Consider the following 12,292-nt stretch of genomic DNA (forward strand, 5'->3'; position numbering starts at 1 on the left):
AACCAAAATCGCCGGTTCCATGCTGGGCATCAAAAGAATCGGTAAAATCATGGAAACACGAATCCTTAAAATCTAAAACATTTGTATTAAAACCATCCCCAAAATTAGAAACCAAATTATTAAAACGATTAGAAAACCCAGTAAAACGATCTGAAAAATGAGAGTCCGTATCATGACACTCATTACTAAAATCATTTCCAAATCCCGAATCATAAAAATCACCCCTTGTGGACTCAAAGACTTGGTCTATACTTTCTAGAGAAGCTATATGCGCTCCTTGTTGTAAGATAACTGGGAATTTGCGGTCGTTCACGACCCAAATGGATACCTGGCCTTCCGAAACCTGTGTAAGGCTGCGAGGGATTAACACCTGGGCTGTTTTGCCCGTGACTATAGCATCCATCCTACTTTTATCAAAAACAACCCCCGGCACGAATCTTCCCATCTCTGGTGGGCAAACTAGAGTTTCTAAACAAAACACTGGCGTGGTACCTTCAATATCACTGAACCGTTTAGGCATACGACGCTCGTGTAATAATTTAATGTTCAAGGATGCAGTGTCACACTAAGTCATTCGGACACGGACCCCGTTAAGCGAGATGTATCTTCTTTGTGGAGAGTGAAAAGAGACCATCCGGAAATTGAACCTTCTTAATAAATCCATACCTATTAAGATATCGCCTGGAAATCTTACTTCTTCCGAGACGATGTTTACCTCATGTTTACATTTTTCTTCCTCGCTCAGGAAAAAGGACAAACTTACGGACTCTACCGCGCGAAACGAGTGGCCTGAAGCACCTTGTAATGTGCGAGACGAAGGTCTAACCGATTTAATATTCATTTGAGCTTTCATTTCTTGCTTCATTAAACCTGTGTCTACGAAGCAAGTGCACATTACCCCGTTGACTTTCAGAGATACAAGAGGTCTTCCCACCTTTATCTGATCATTAATTGGTGTAACCTTCGAATCCTTGACCGATCCAACCTTTTTAGATTCCCTCTGAATTTGCCGCGCGGGAAGCTGGGAATGGGCGCGCCCCGCGAGCGGAGGAAAAGGGGCAGTTACGAGAAATGTGACCTTCCTCTTTACAGGTATAACACCTAAGTGAATTGGATGAACTGGGCACATTCTGCCTCCCCCTGCAATCTTCATCACTGTGGTTACGGGAATTATGAAAAGGGCAGTACATAGATGGAGATTTCCGCACACGTGATGTTTCATTTGGTTTTGCCTGCCTCTCGGTACATTTAGCATTACTCATGTGAATGCTCCAGCATCGCTGCGCAGCATCCACCAGAATCTGAAGCGAATCTTCCTCTTTTAACGCGAGAGCTTCCCTCAGCCACTGTGGCAAACCTTGAAGAAACACCCTACGAATTAATTCGTCTGGCATTCCTACTGACCTCGGGTAATCTCTGACCCCTTGATAGACAACGGACTCTATTGCTACAAAGAAATCAACTGGCGCTTGTCCTGGAGCTAATTTATATTCGCTCAGATGATTAAAAAAGTCTGTTGACGAGCACGTTCCCCTGAATTTGATCCTAATCTTTTCCTTGAATTCTACCCATGATACTATCCCATCAAAATCGGCGAGTTCACTATAAGATCGGCTGTACCACGGCAAGAACTCCTGGCGGCTCTAATGTACGCGTTGTCTGTACGTGGCTGCGTCCCATTTTCTATATGTCTGAGCCAGGATTCTACCTCCTGATTACGTTTTAGAGGTTGCGAAGCAGGAGTTTCAGCCTTGAAAGGTGGAACAGGCTCTTTGTAGATCACATACTCCACGGAAGATGAATTAAAATTAGCCGCATTACTAGGATTACCGTTGCTATTACTGTTGCTGTTACTATTACTATTACTGTTAATATTAATGTTACCATTACCGCCACTGTTACGAGTGCCATAGCTTTCTGCTAATGTAGCATATCACTCTTGCATGGCCGTGAGCTGATCACTTAGTTGTTGGCATCTCTGGCTCAATTCCTCATACATGGAGAGGTCTATATTTTCTCGCAACTGCATTGACATGTCACGTGATACTTCTACAGATCGCGGTGAACTCGCTGTTAATGTACCGGGATTACCCTGCTCTTCAAGCACGCGCCTACTACGCTTTTTCATGATACCTTTAGTAAAACTAGTTAAGCAAGAATCAACGAAACTTAAAAAAGGTAAATATCAAATGAATCACCACAACTGTTACGGTTATCGACTACTTGTTTATTTCTACCCGTACTTGTTTAACACTAATATTGACCTTTACTCTCCCGGCGCTTGCTTAACCTGCTGTTACGCTCGTTACTCTACTGACGTTAAGCATGATCACTCTTACCGCATCAAATTAATCAAGCTACTTTAGTTCATCCCACCGCTGCCACCAAAAATGGACGTTGTCGTGAATTGAATACAGTTATATCCCGCAAGAATGTGAAAAAGTAGCGTCACTGCCACCACCCATTTAATTTACGTATGGGAACGTTTATGTTGTTTGTAGGAAGGGGAATAGTGTAGAAGAGATGGGGAAAGGAGCGATAGATTGTATATGCGAGTGTATGTGTGTGTGTGTGTGTAGTGTACGCGTTGGTTGCGGGAGTATAAAGGTCGGTAAGCGTGAATGAACCGAGGAGAGGCGCGTGCGTATACGCAAGGGAGTAGCGATTACCAAGAGCTGTTTCAGCCACTGAACTATTCAATCCTTTTTCCTTTACATAGGTATGCGAGGGAAATGGCGACGAATAATAAAACATTTATTAAAATAGTATGGCAAAAACACTTCAAACAGTAAAACTTTCATTGCACTAAAACAAAAAAAACAGTAAAACCAATAAAGCAGTAAGCGCAATAAAACAAAAGCACATACAAAAACACTAAAATAATAAATAACGAAATCACCAGATCACTGTGGTCACTCTCCGAATAAATATTCGGTCAAATTGTCTCTCACAACCTATACATAAATCAAACTCCACAACCACTTAGCTGTCTTTTAGGGGGGCCCATTCCGGGGATCCCTGAGCAGTCTAACCAGTCTCACGACCAATCCCTGAATCCCCTTTGGCCTGCTTTCTCGCTTCCCACATTGTCTTTCAGGCGCGAAAACCTGGGGCACTGGTTCTTTCTTGTGTTCTTTGATCAGTAAAATGAACTTTAAAATTAAGCTAAAATATGAAAATAAGATCCTTTGTATGATAAAATAATTAAAATCAGCATTAACGTAAAATAATAAATAAATCATCTGATCTTAGAAGAACCATTGGGAAAGTGGTGCTTAAAACTTCAGTAACTCAATAAATAAAAGTAGATATAAAAGTAAAGTTACTATAAAATCTTTGAATTAAAATGATAAATGCGTATTAAAACTAAAATCCATAAGATACTAAATGTTCTTAAAAAAATGTAAAAATAAATAAAATTCTCTATATCATAGTCTTGTGATTGAGAGAGACTGGTGCCATCCAAATACAAACATTTTATATATTTATTAAAAAGAAATACAAATAAAAATTAAAAAAACAGCGGTCCGTGGCAACACCTTTGCTTGCTTGCTTGAGATTTGCGAAGTTCTGGCTTCGCCCGGGCCTTTCACTTATGGCCCGGCCTGTGTCAGCTTTTTATGGCTGTCTCATTTGTTGGTCTGACACTCGGTGCTTACCGTGGCGGTGGGGTTGCCAGCAGGCGCTCCTGTAGCCGTGGTGTAAGCATCTCGCATAATCTCTTTACCAGCACGACGGCTGTGTTCTGTGGGGTTTGTCTTAGGAATTGCGTGTGCACGCAATTCTCCAAGTAGTGTATCAGTGTGGCGTTCGGCTCGCCGCAATGCATGCAACACCTCTCTTCACGTTCTATGGTTTGTATAATCTGCCATGCACAGTGGTAACCTAGGCGCATTCTGTGCAGAATGACTTCGGTATCTCTGTTGTTTATTTCAGAGAGTGCCAGTGGTTCATAGCCTGTGGCATCTGAGTACCAGCTGGCCGAGGGGGAATGTCTCGTTTCCTCTCTGTGAAGCTGCAGGAGGAAGGAGTTGGCCGCCACCGTACACTTCCTCCTAAGTAAATTTCGGCTCTGATGTATTATCATGGGATTTAGGGGCATACCCCGGCCGATTTCGGCTAATCTGTCAGCAAGCTCATTGCCTCTGATCCCTATATGGCTGGGAACCCAGTTTATGATAATTCTTCTACCCTGAGCAAGCATCCTTTGTGTTATTGTGCCGATGGTTGTCAGGAGGTAGATGTTGTCAGTGGGTGAGCGCTGCTGAAGACAGTCGACGGCTCCTTTGGAGTCTGTGTGTATGACCACGTGTCCTTTCCTCATGGACGCGTGTCTCAGTGCTCCCATGATAGCAACTACCTCTGCCTGTAGCGAGGAGGCGTTGTCTGTTACCCTCATGGATATTGTGGCATCCCTTGCTGCAAAGCCAGCGCCTGCAGTGTGGGTCAAGGGATCGACCGATCCGTCTGTGTAATATGTTCGGCTCCCTGGAGGGGTGATGGTTGCAATGACCCTCTGGGTTTCTGCCTTTAGGCTAGGCATACAATATTCATTCTTTTTGCTTGCCAGTCTCATGACCGAGAACTCTATCGAGGTTTGTGCCCACGGCGGAGCTTCGACAAAGTCAGGGTGTGGGGAGTCCATGCCCTTGGCCAGTAGTGGTTCTTTGAGCTGATGGCGTATTAGCACCCTGGCTGTGTGAGACAGCCAGGAGTTGCTTGCAAACAGCTCGTTATCTTGTTCTAGGCGTCTGACTATTTTGTGTCTTAGGCTTGTGTTCCTGGGAGCCTGGATGACCTTTGATAAGAATTGTGCTGCCGTTAGATCAATTCGTGAGGCCAAGGGGAGAAGGTTTGTCTCCACTAGGAGGTTGAGGACCTTCGCCCACCTTGGGGCACCCAGAATGACCCTGGCGGCTTCGGTTTGGACTGTCTCCAATCGGTCTTTATATTTTCTCTTGATGCCAATCAGAGCGAGGGAGGCATAGTCTACAATGGGCCTGACAGCATGTACGTAGAATGATCTTAGTACTCTGTGTCTGGCCCCTATGCGTCTTCCACTCATTACTCTCATGACAGACAGTCTTGCCTTTGTTCGGTCAAGCAGGTACTGGACCTCCTGGCGGAAGGAGAGGGTCCGGTCTATCCTTACCCCAAGGTACAGGTATTCCTGAACCCACTCCAAGTCCATTCCCTGGATTTTCAGACTTGTGCCTTGAACTCTCTGTCTCAAAGCCATGGCCTTGGATTTGGCTGCAGAGATCTTTAGTCCTGTCCTGTGGTGCGTGCATCTCGGGGCTGAGCAGCTGGTGGCTCGCTTGACCCGTTGCCATAGCTCTGAGAGGGTGGTACGGTGATCGAAAGACTCACACCATTCCAGCCACTTTTCCTGCCTCACTCTGCTGGCAGTTTCCTTGGCATCCCTCACCGCCTCCCTTAGGAGGGCTAGGTTGTCGGGGTTCTTTGCCTTCGGAAATGTTTTCGGCACATGTTTACCCTGTGGTTGACCTCCCTAATCTCGTCATTGAAGTACCAGGCGTCCTTGTGACTCCTGGACCCAGGCCGAGTTTTGGGTATGGTCAGTGAGGCTGCCTCATCAATGGCATTTACAAGTCTGGCTTGTAGCACTTCCACATTTTCGCTCTGTGGGGGTTCATTGCTTCTCAGACAGCGGGCCAAGGCGCTCTGGAACGCCTGCCAGTTGGCCTTGTCTGTTTTCCATCTTGGATTCGGTCGTGGTATTTCGGCTGGGCCACTATCCATGAGGGTTGTTATAGTGCCATAATGGTCACTAGTGACGGTCTCATCGACACGCCAGCCAATCCTCTCCACCAGAGTCGCAGTGGCCAGGGTGAGGTCTAGGACCCCTCCTCTCACATGCGTTGGCTCCTGGCTGTTGAGGAGAGCGATCTCGGGGAATGTTTTGAGCACGTTGGCTATGTGACGGCCAGCCGCATCCGGTGCCCTGCAGGGAGCCAGGATGGGGTGGTGTGCATTGAAGTCTCCCCCTATGATCACTCGGTCGTGTGCTGCGGAAGCACATACCTGGCTGATGTCTAAGCTACTACAGTGTGGCCTGCTGTACACATTGTACAATTTCAGGGGTCCCCCGGCCAGTTGAATCTCGACGGCAAGAGATTCAACATCTTCTCCACAGTGCGGTGCATCGGCTATTGCGGAGCAGGGAATTGTTGCCTTCACCAGGGTCATCAGGCCTCTTTTGCCATATGAACGTGGCAGCGCGTAGACGTGATACCCTGAGAAGCGAACAGCTTCCGCTGATAATGTCTCCTGGAGCATGACGATGTCAATGCTCCTTGATCGCACTATTGCGTGGAGGATGGCACTCCTTGAGGAGAAGCCACAGATGTTCCACTGCAGAATACTTAGATTGCGTGTCATGATGTTACTAATTGATAGTTACATCATAGACATCGTCACATTCGGGTTGACGGTCGGAGTCTGACAACTCCATTGTGAGATCCTCACTGCTTGAGGGCTCTCTTTCGGCTGTCAGGCTATCCCTGGATCCACTGGGGGGTGGAGAGCCTTTGGTAGCTCTGACTTTTCGTCTTTGGCTTTTTCTCTGGCCAGGCTGTTTCTGTGCATTGGCTGGCCTTGCCTGGGCAGGCTCAGCTTCTTCTGATTCGGCTTGTGGCACTGAATCAGCCTGGTTAGGCTCTGCCTGTGAGGGCATAGCCTGGCTAGGCTCTGCCTGTAGGGGCATAGCCTGGCTTGGAGAGGGGAGGGGAGTCTCGACCTGGGCTGAGGGAGAGAATTGGGCTGATTTGGCCTTCTCCATCTTCCTTCCCTTTATGCTTTTCACGGTCTGTTTCAGTGTCGTCATGGCAACATTGACTGCCTTATCCGCCTCTTCCTCGGTCCTGGACAAGGATACTGCCACTGCTGTGACTACAGCAGTGATCAGTATCGACATGTCCCCCTCGTCGAAGAACATGTCTTCTGGGTCTAGGGGGGACCGTGTGGTGCTGTTGGAACCTTTCTTCCTGTGGTTCCTCTGCACTTGCTTTACTTGGGGGAACTCCTGATTGTCGGAGATCTCCGGTTTCGGCTGGAGGGCAGCTTCCTTCCTCTTAGGAGGTCGGGAAGCCTTTCGCTTTGTTCCTCCCCCAGACGTAGGTGCCTGGGGGGGCAGGAACAAAGTCTGGTTGCTTCTTAGCAACCTCTTGCCGTTTGAGGGCCGCCTCTTTCCTGACAGACCAAGCCAGGCTCCAGGCGTGATGCCTCTTGGCACAGTTAGGACATTTGGCTGTTGTGTCCTTCTTTTCTTCTTTGTGCCTTGATGCACACCTCAGTATTGTGTGCCTTGCTACAGACACCACATTTTGGCTTGGCTGTACACTTAGCCTGGTGGTGTCCGTACTTCTGGCACTTGAAACACCGAAGTGGTTCAGGCACATAAGTGCGTAGGTTGTAGGTACCCCAGTTACCCAGATCAAGGGTGGAGCTTGGGGTACCTTTCATGGTCACCAGGACTTGCCTGGTTGGAGTCTTCCCCTTCGACAATCGGGAAGCCTCCACGACCTGTGGGTGTGATGCTATCACCTCCACATCGTATGAGACTGAGAAGCCAAGTAGCACCATCTTGACTCTCTTCTCCTCGGGGTTCAGTGGCGAGAGGCTCACTTTCCTCCCATCTTTTAACTCCTTTGTCTCCTGCAGGAAACAAAGGGTGGCTTGATCTTTGGGCATGATGATCATGCCCTGATCTTGCACAACCCGGATTGACAGCCGGATTTTGCGCTGGCTCTCCAATGCCCTTACCATTTGGTAGGCATTGTCGAAGCCTTCGGGTTTAACGGGGACCTTGAATTGCGGGAAACGCCTTGGGGGTCCAGACTCGCCATCAGAGTCGGACTCCCGCCTCGGCCGTTTCGGTCCGCCCTTTCGGCTTTGGGGCTTGCTCGTGGAGGCACCAGCTGTTTCGGCTGGTTCAGCTGGTGCTCCTGATTCATTCAGTGGGGTCGTCTGAGGGGGGCTCAGAGACCTTCCTGGTCTGGGTGCTGGCCTGGAGGGGCCAGCACGAGAGTCCATCTGTTGGACAATCTGGTGGACAGACATGTTTGTACATGATTTATTCGTCTTGTCCGCCATCTTGGCAGCAGGCATGACAGTGTCATCCTGTGCTCGGGGTTTTCTTTTGCCACCCGGAGGCACGTAGGGCTTCAGGGTGGCTGCCGTGGTCTGGGCCTTGCACGGGTCGTCAACAGTAAGGTCTGTCTGTGGGGGATTTTTGTTTATATTTTCCATGTACTTGGCAGTGCTTCATCCACTCACGCCCCCACCCACCACGGAGTCCAACAAGGGGAAGCTGAGTGCTAGAAAACCCAATGTCTAACAGCAACAGGGGTGATGAGTGGATATACGCAGCCAATTAGCCGATTGCACTGGTACACACGGACGGTGTGGGTACCAACGGCAGCATGACTGCTTGACCCTAGCCTCCCGAGGGAGACCAGCCGATTGACCTGACCGGGCCTGGATCAGGCCGCCTGTCTTGCCAGAATAGAGGACCAAAGAGGCGTGTTGCTAGCCGCAGGGCGTACTCGTGCACGGCATCGCTCAACCTCCAGGACTCCCGTCTCCCAGCTCACAAGGGTGCCACGCACGGCAAACACGTGGGTAGGTGTCAACCTCTGGGAGTATCCCAGAGGGGATGCCCTTCCACCTACAGGACATCATTGATGGGAACACTTCTGCTCCTCCCTCAGTGAGGAAGGGAGCTCTCACTTTTTCCAGGCAGTTCCTCTCCGTTCCTCGGAGGGGACCTGTACCCTTTTTCAAAGTGAATCCCTCTTTTCTCTGAAACGCCCAAAGGTTGTTTCACCTCATTGAGAAAAGAGGGGGGTCCTGCACCTGTTCCTGTCAGTTCCTTCATCCCTCTGGAAACAGCCGGCCACAGTCTGTTTCACCACAGTGAGGGAGAGGAATTAACATTTTTCCAGGAGGTTCCTATGGCAGGACGGTTTTGAGGTGGATCCCTCTTCTCTCTGAAACATCCAAAGGATGTTTCACCTCAGTGAGAGAAGGGGGTCCTGTACCTGTTCCAGTAAGCTCCTTCGTCCCTCTGGAAACAGCCAACCACAGACTGTTTCCATCACAGTGAGGGAGAGGAGCTGACTTTTTTCCAGGCAGTTCTTTTGGCAGGGTGAGTTTAACGTGAATCCCTCTTCTCTCTGAAACACCCAAAGTTTCACCTCAGTGAGAGTAGAGGGGACCTGTACCTGTTCCAGTAAGTTCCTTCATCCCTCTGAAATAGGCAACCACAGACTATTTCATCACAGTGAGGGAGAAAGACTAACTTTTATCCAGGTACTTCCTATCACGGGAACTTGATGTTCTGTCTAGCAGCTGCTATTAGACAGAACCTGGCTGAAGGCCTGACAAGGGGGCTCTACCTGCCTATCGCCCTATTCGAAAGAAAAAGAGTGGCAGTCATCAGATGGTCTGCCAGACCAGTCCCTAACAAAAGAATGGCAACTCTATGCACACCGTAAGGCAGGCCTTCTAAGGCCCCCCAGACACACCCTCCCCTGCGGGAGGTAAAGGTCTGCCCACGTCCGAGCACGCGCCCGAAGATGGGGTCCAGTTCACCAGAAGGTGTGCACAGAGTCATCCTAATGCCGAAAATTCGCATAGGAAAGAGTAGGCTAGTAGGGCACAATGCTACATGCAAGCACATAGCATCGTGGCATCAAACAATGGGGGGCGCGTCCCCGTCCGGTAACGCGGAAGAGCCGAGGCCGAGATTGCATGGGACCGGGCGCGGTGCGTCTCTTTAATATGCCCATGCAAAAGCCACACGATCGAGGGATCATGGTATCATGGTAACTCTCTTGGCGTTGCTCGGCTCCACCCGCTGTGCCCCGTCCGCCACCCTTGCCGGAACCGATCATCCCCTCTCTCTGAATCGTCCAATTAAGGACCGATTCACCGCAGGGAGAGAGGGGGTAATCTTTTTTTTTTTTTTTGTGTTTTTTTTTTTTTTTGTTTCGCGCATCCTCCTCACTGGCGAGATAAATCCTTGCACCTCGAGCTTCACTGGAGGGATGGCGATCGCGATTTCGGTTGCCATACTGGAGGGAGGTATAGTTTTTCTTAGCTACGTTGCAGGCCAAAACGTCGCCACGCGGCGACTCCACCAGGAGAGTGTTGCCACCCCAAGTTCGCCCTTTTACAGTTGCGTGGTAATGTTTTAGCCTGTGGGAGAGTTGGAGGTGAGAGATGTTTCAAAAGGGATACCTCCTGGAGTGAGACGACTAGATGGGACCAAGTCGTTCACTACAACTCCTCCCCCTGCAAGCGCGGCAGCCCCTGGTTGACGTGCTAAGAATCATGGTTAGCGTTGCAGGAATACTGAGGCGGTGATCCATGGCAAGAGGACGGTTCTGCGGCAAAGCATTTCCAGGACTTGACTGAAACCAGAGAAGATTGATTAATATAGGTTTTACGCGAAATAAATTTGCCAATATTTCTACGGGTAAGTGACGTGATCATATGGTGAACACGACCCACGACTGACTCCCCATAGAACCTTGTATGACTCACGTCCCTGTGCCTGGAATGCCTATGCCTCCTCGTCTGGTCCATCGTTTCTTCGACTCGGTCCCGGGATTCCTTTGTCTGCCAAATCTTCCTCCTCGTCCTCGAAGCGAAGGTGGTAGTCTCGATCATCGGCCGGCTGATCGGGATCGTCAACTTCCTCCTCGGGTCTCGGCGGCGGTTCGGCAAAGGGGGAGTCTCCTCGGGGCACGTACTTCCTCAGCTGGTTGATATGGCACTTTAATTCCTAGTGTGGGGTAAAAGGATTCTCGACGACGTAGTTTACGGGTCCGATTTGCTTGACGACCCTCACAGGCCCACTCCATCTCGGCACCAAGGCTGCTACACGGCGCGGTCGTATCGGGCGTATGAGCTTCACCAGTACGAGGTCTCCCACCTGTGGACGAAACCTGGTCCATACTTTTTTGTCATAGTCGCGAGCCCATTTCTCTCTGGCGTTCCTCGCGCTCTGGACGGCAGCATCACGAGCTTCGCGAAGACCATTTCTTAACATCCTTGCGGCATCCTCATCTGCTTCTTGGTAATTAGTGAGATTAGCAGGGAAATATCCGTCTCGTCCTGTAAGTAGATACAGAGGCGTCTGGCTTACGCTCCTGTGTACCGAAGTGTTGAGTGCGAGGCGGACATAAGGAAGCATCCGGTCCCAATCCTGAGGATGCTGACCTACCAGTGTGGCCAAAGAATCTTTCACAACCCTGTTCACCCTTTCAGCCATGCCATTTGCCTGCGGGTGATAGCACGTAGTATACATAGTTTTTACCTCCAAAATTTGACAAACTTCTTTAAACAATTGGTCTGTGAATTCACTACCATTGTCTGTTAAAAAAGTTCGAGGCGGACCAAACAACGTAAAAAAATTATCTATAAAAGCATCGGCTACCGAACTAGCCTCTTTGTTAAATAATGGCACCAATTGCAAATAACGTGTAAAATGGTCTATAATGACCAAAACATACCTGTGCCCTCGGGCTGACGACAAACCCTTTCTACAAGATCAGCGAAACTCTTTCAAATGGCTGAGTTACTTCAGGCATAGAGGCGAGAGGTGCTTGCCTGGAAGCAAGACCCTTCCTCCTCTGGCACTGCACACATGACTGCACGAACCTCCGAACCTCGGACAACATTTGCGGGAAATAATACCGTTCCCTAAGCCTGCAGTAAGTTCTAAAAATGCCTGGGTGAGCAGCAGATCTATCACTATGAAAATATTTTCCCGTACTTTACCTCTTAAAGAGCGAGGGATGACGAGTTGTTGTATCACCCTCTCTGGCAAGACTCGATGGTGATACAAGAGACCGTCTCTTAACTCGAATTCATCGAGCGGGAGCGGAATCCTTCTCCTCGGTGCCCTTTCTTCCCGGAGATAGTAAATCATTTCATTCCACAGCGGATCATCCTGCTGTGCCTGGGCCACCTGCTGTGAATCAAGCACGGCATCTATAATATCTACCTTCCTACTCAAAAGGTCTGGGAGGTGATGTGATGCCCCGGGCTTATATTTTACGTCATAATTGTAAGAGGAGAGTTCATGGCTCCATCTAGTCATCCTTACAGACTTGGTTAGTTGTTTAAATACATAAACCAAGGGTCTATGATCAGTATAGATGGTAAAAGGCCGACCATAGAGATAGCATTGTAATGACGTACGATTCCACTACAGCGAGCGCCTCTAAATCTATTACCGGATAATTGCGCTCCGAATCTCTCA

Source organism: Penaeus monodon, chromosome 42 (genome assembly GCF_015228065.2).
Source record: "Penaeus monodon isolate SGIC_2016 chromosome 42, NSTDA_Pmon_1, whole genome shotgun sequence".
Classification (NCBI taxonomy): Eukaryota; Metazoa; Arthropoda; class Malacostraca; order Decapoda; family Penaeidae; genus Penaeus; species Penaeus monodon.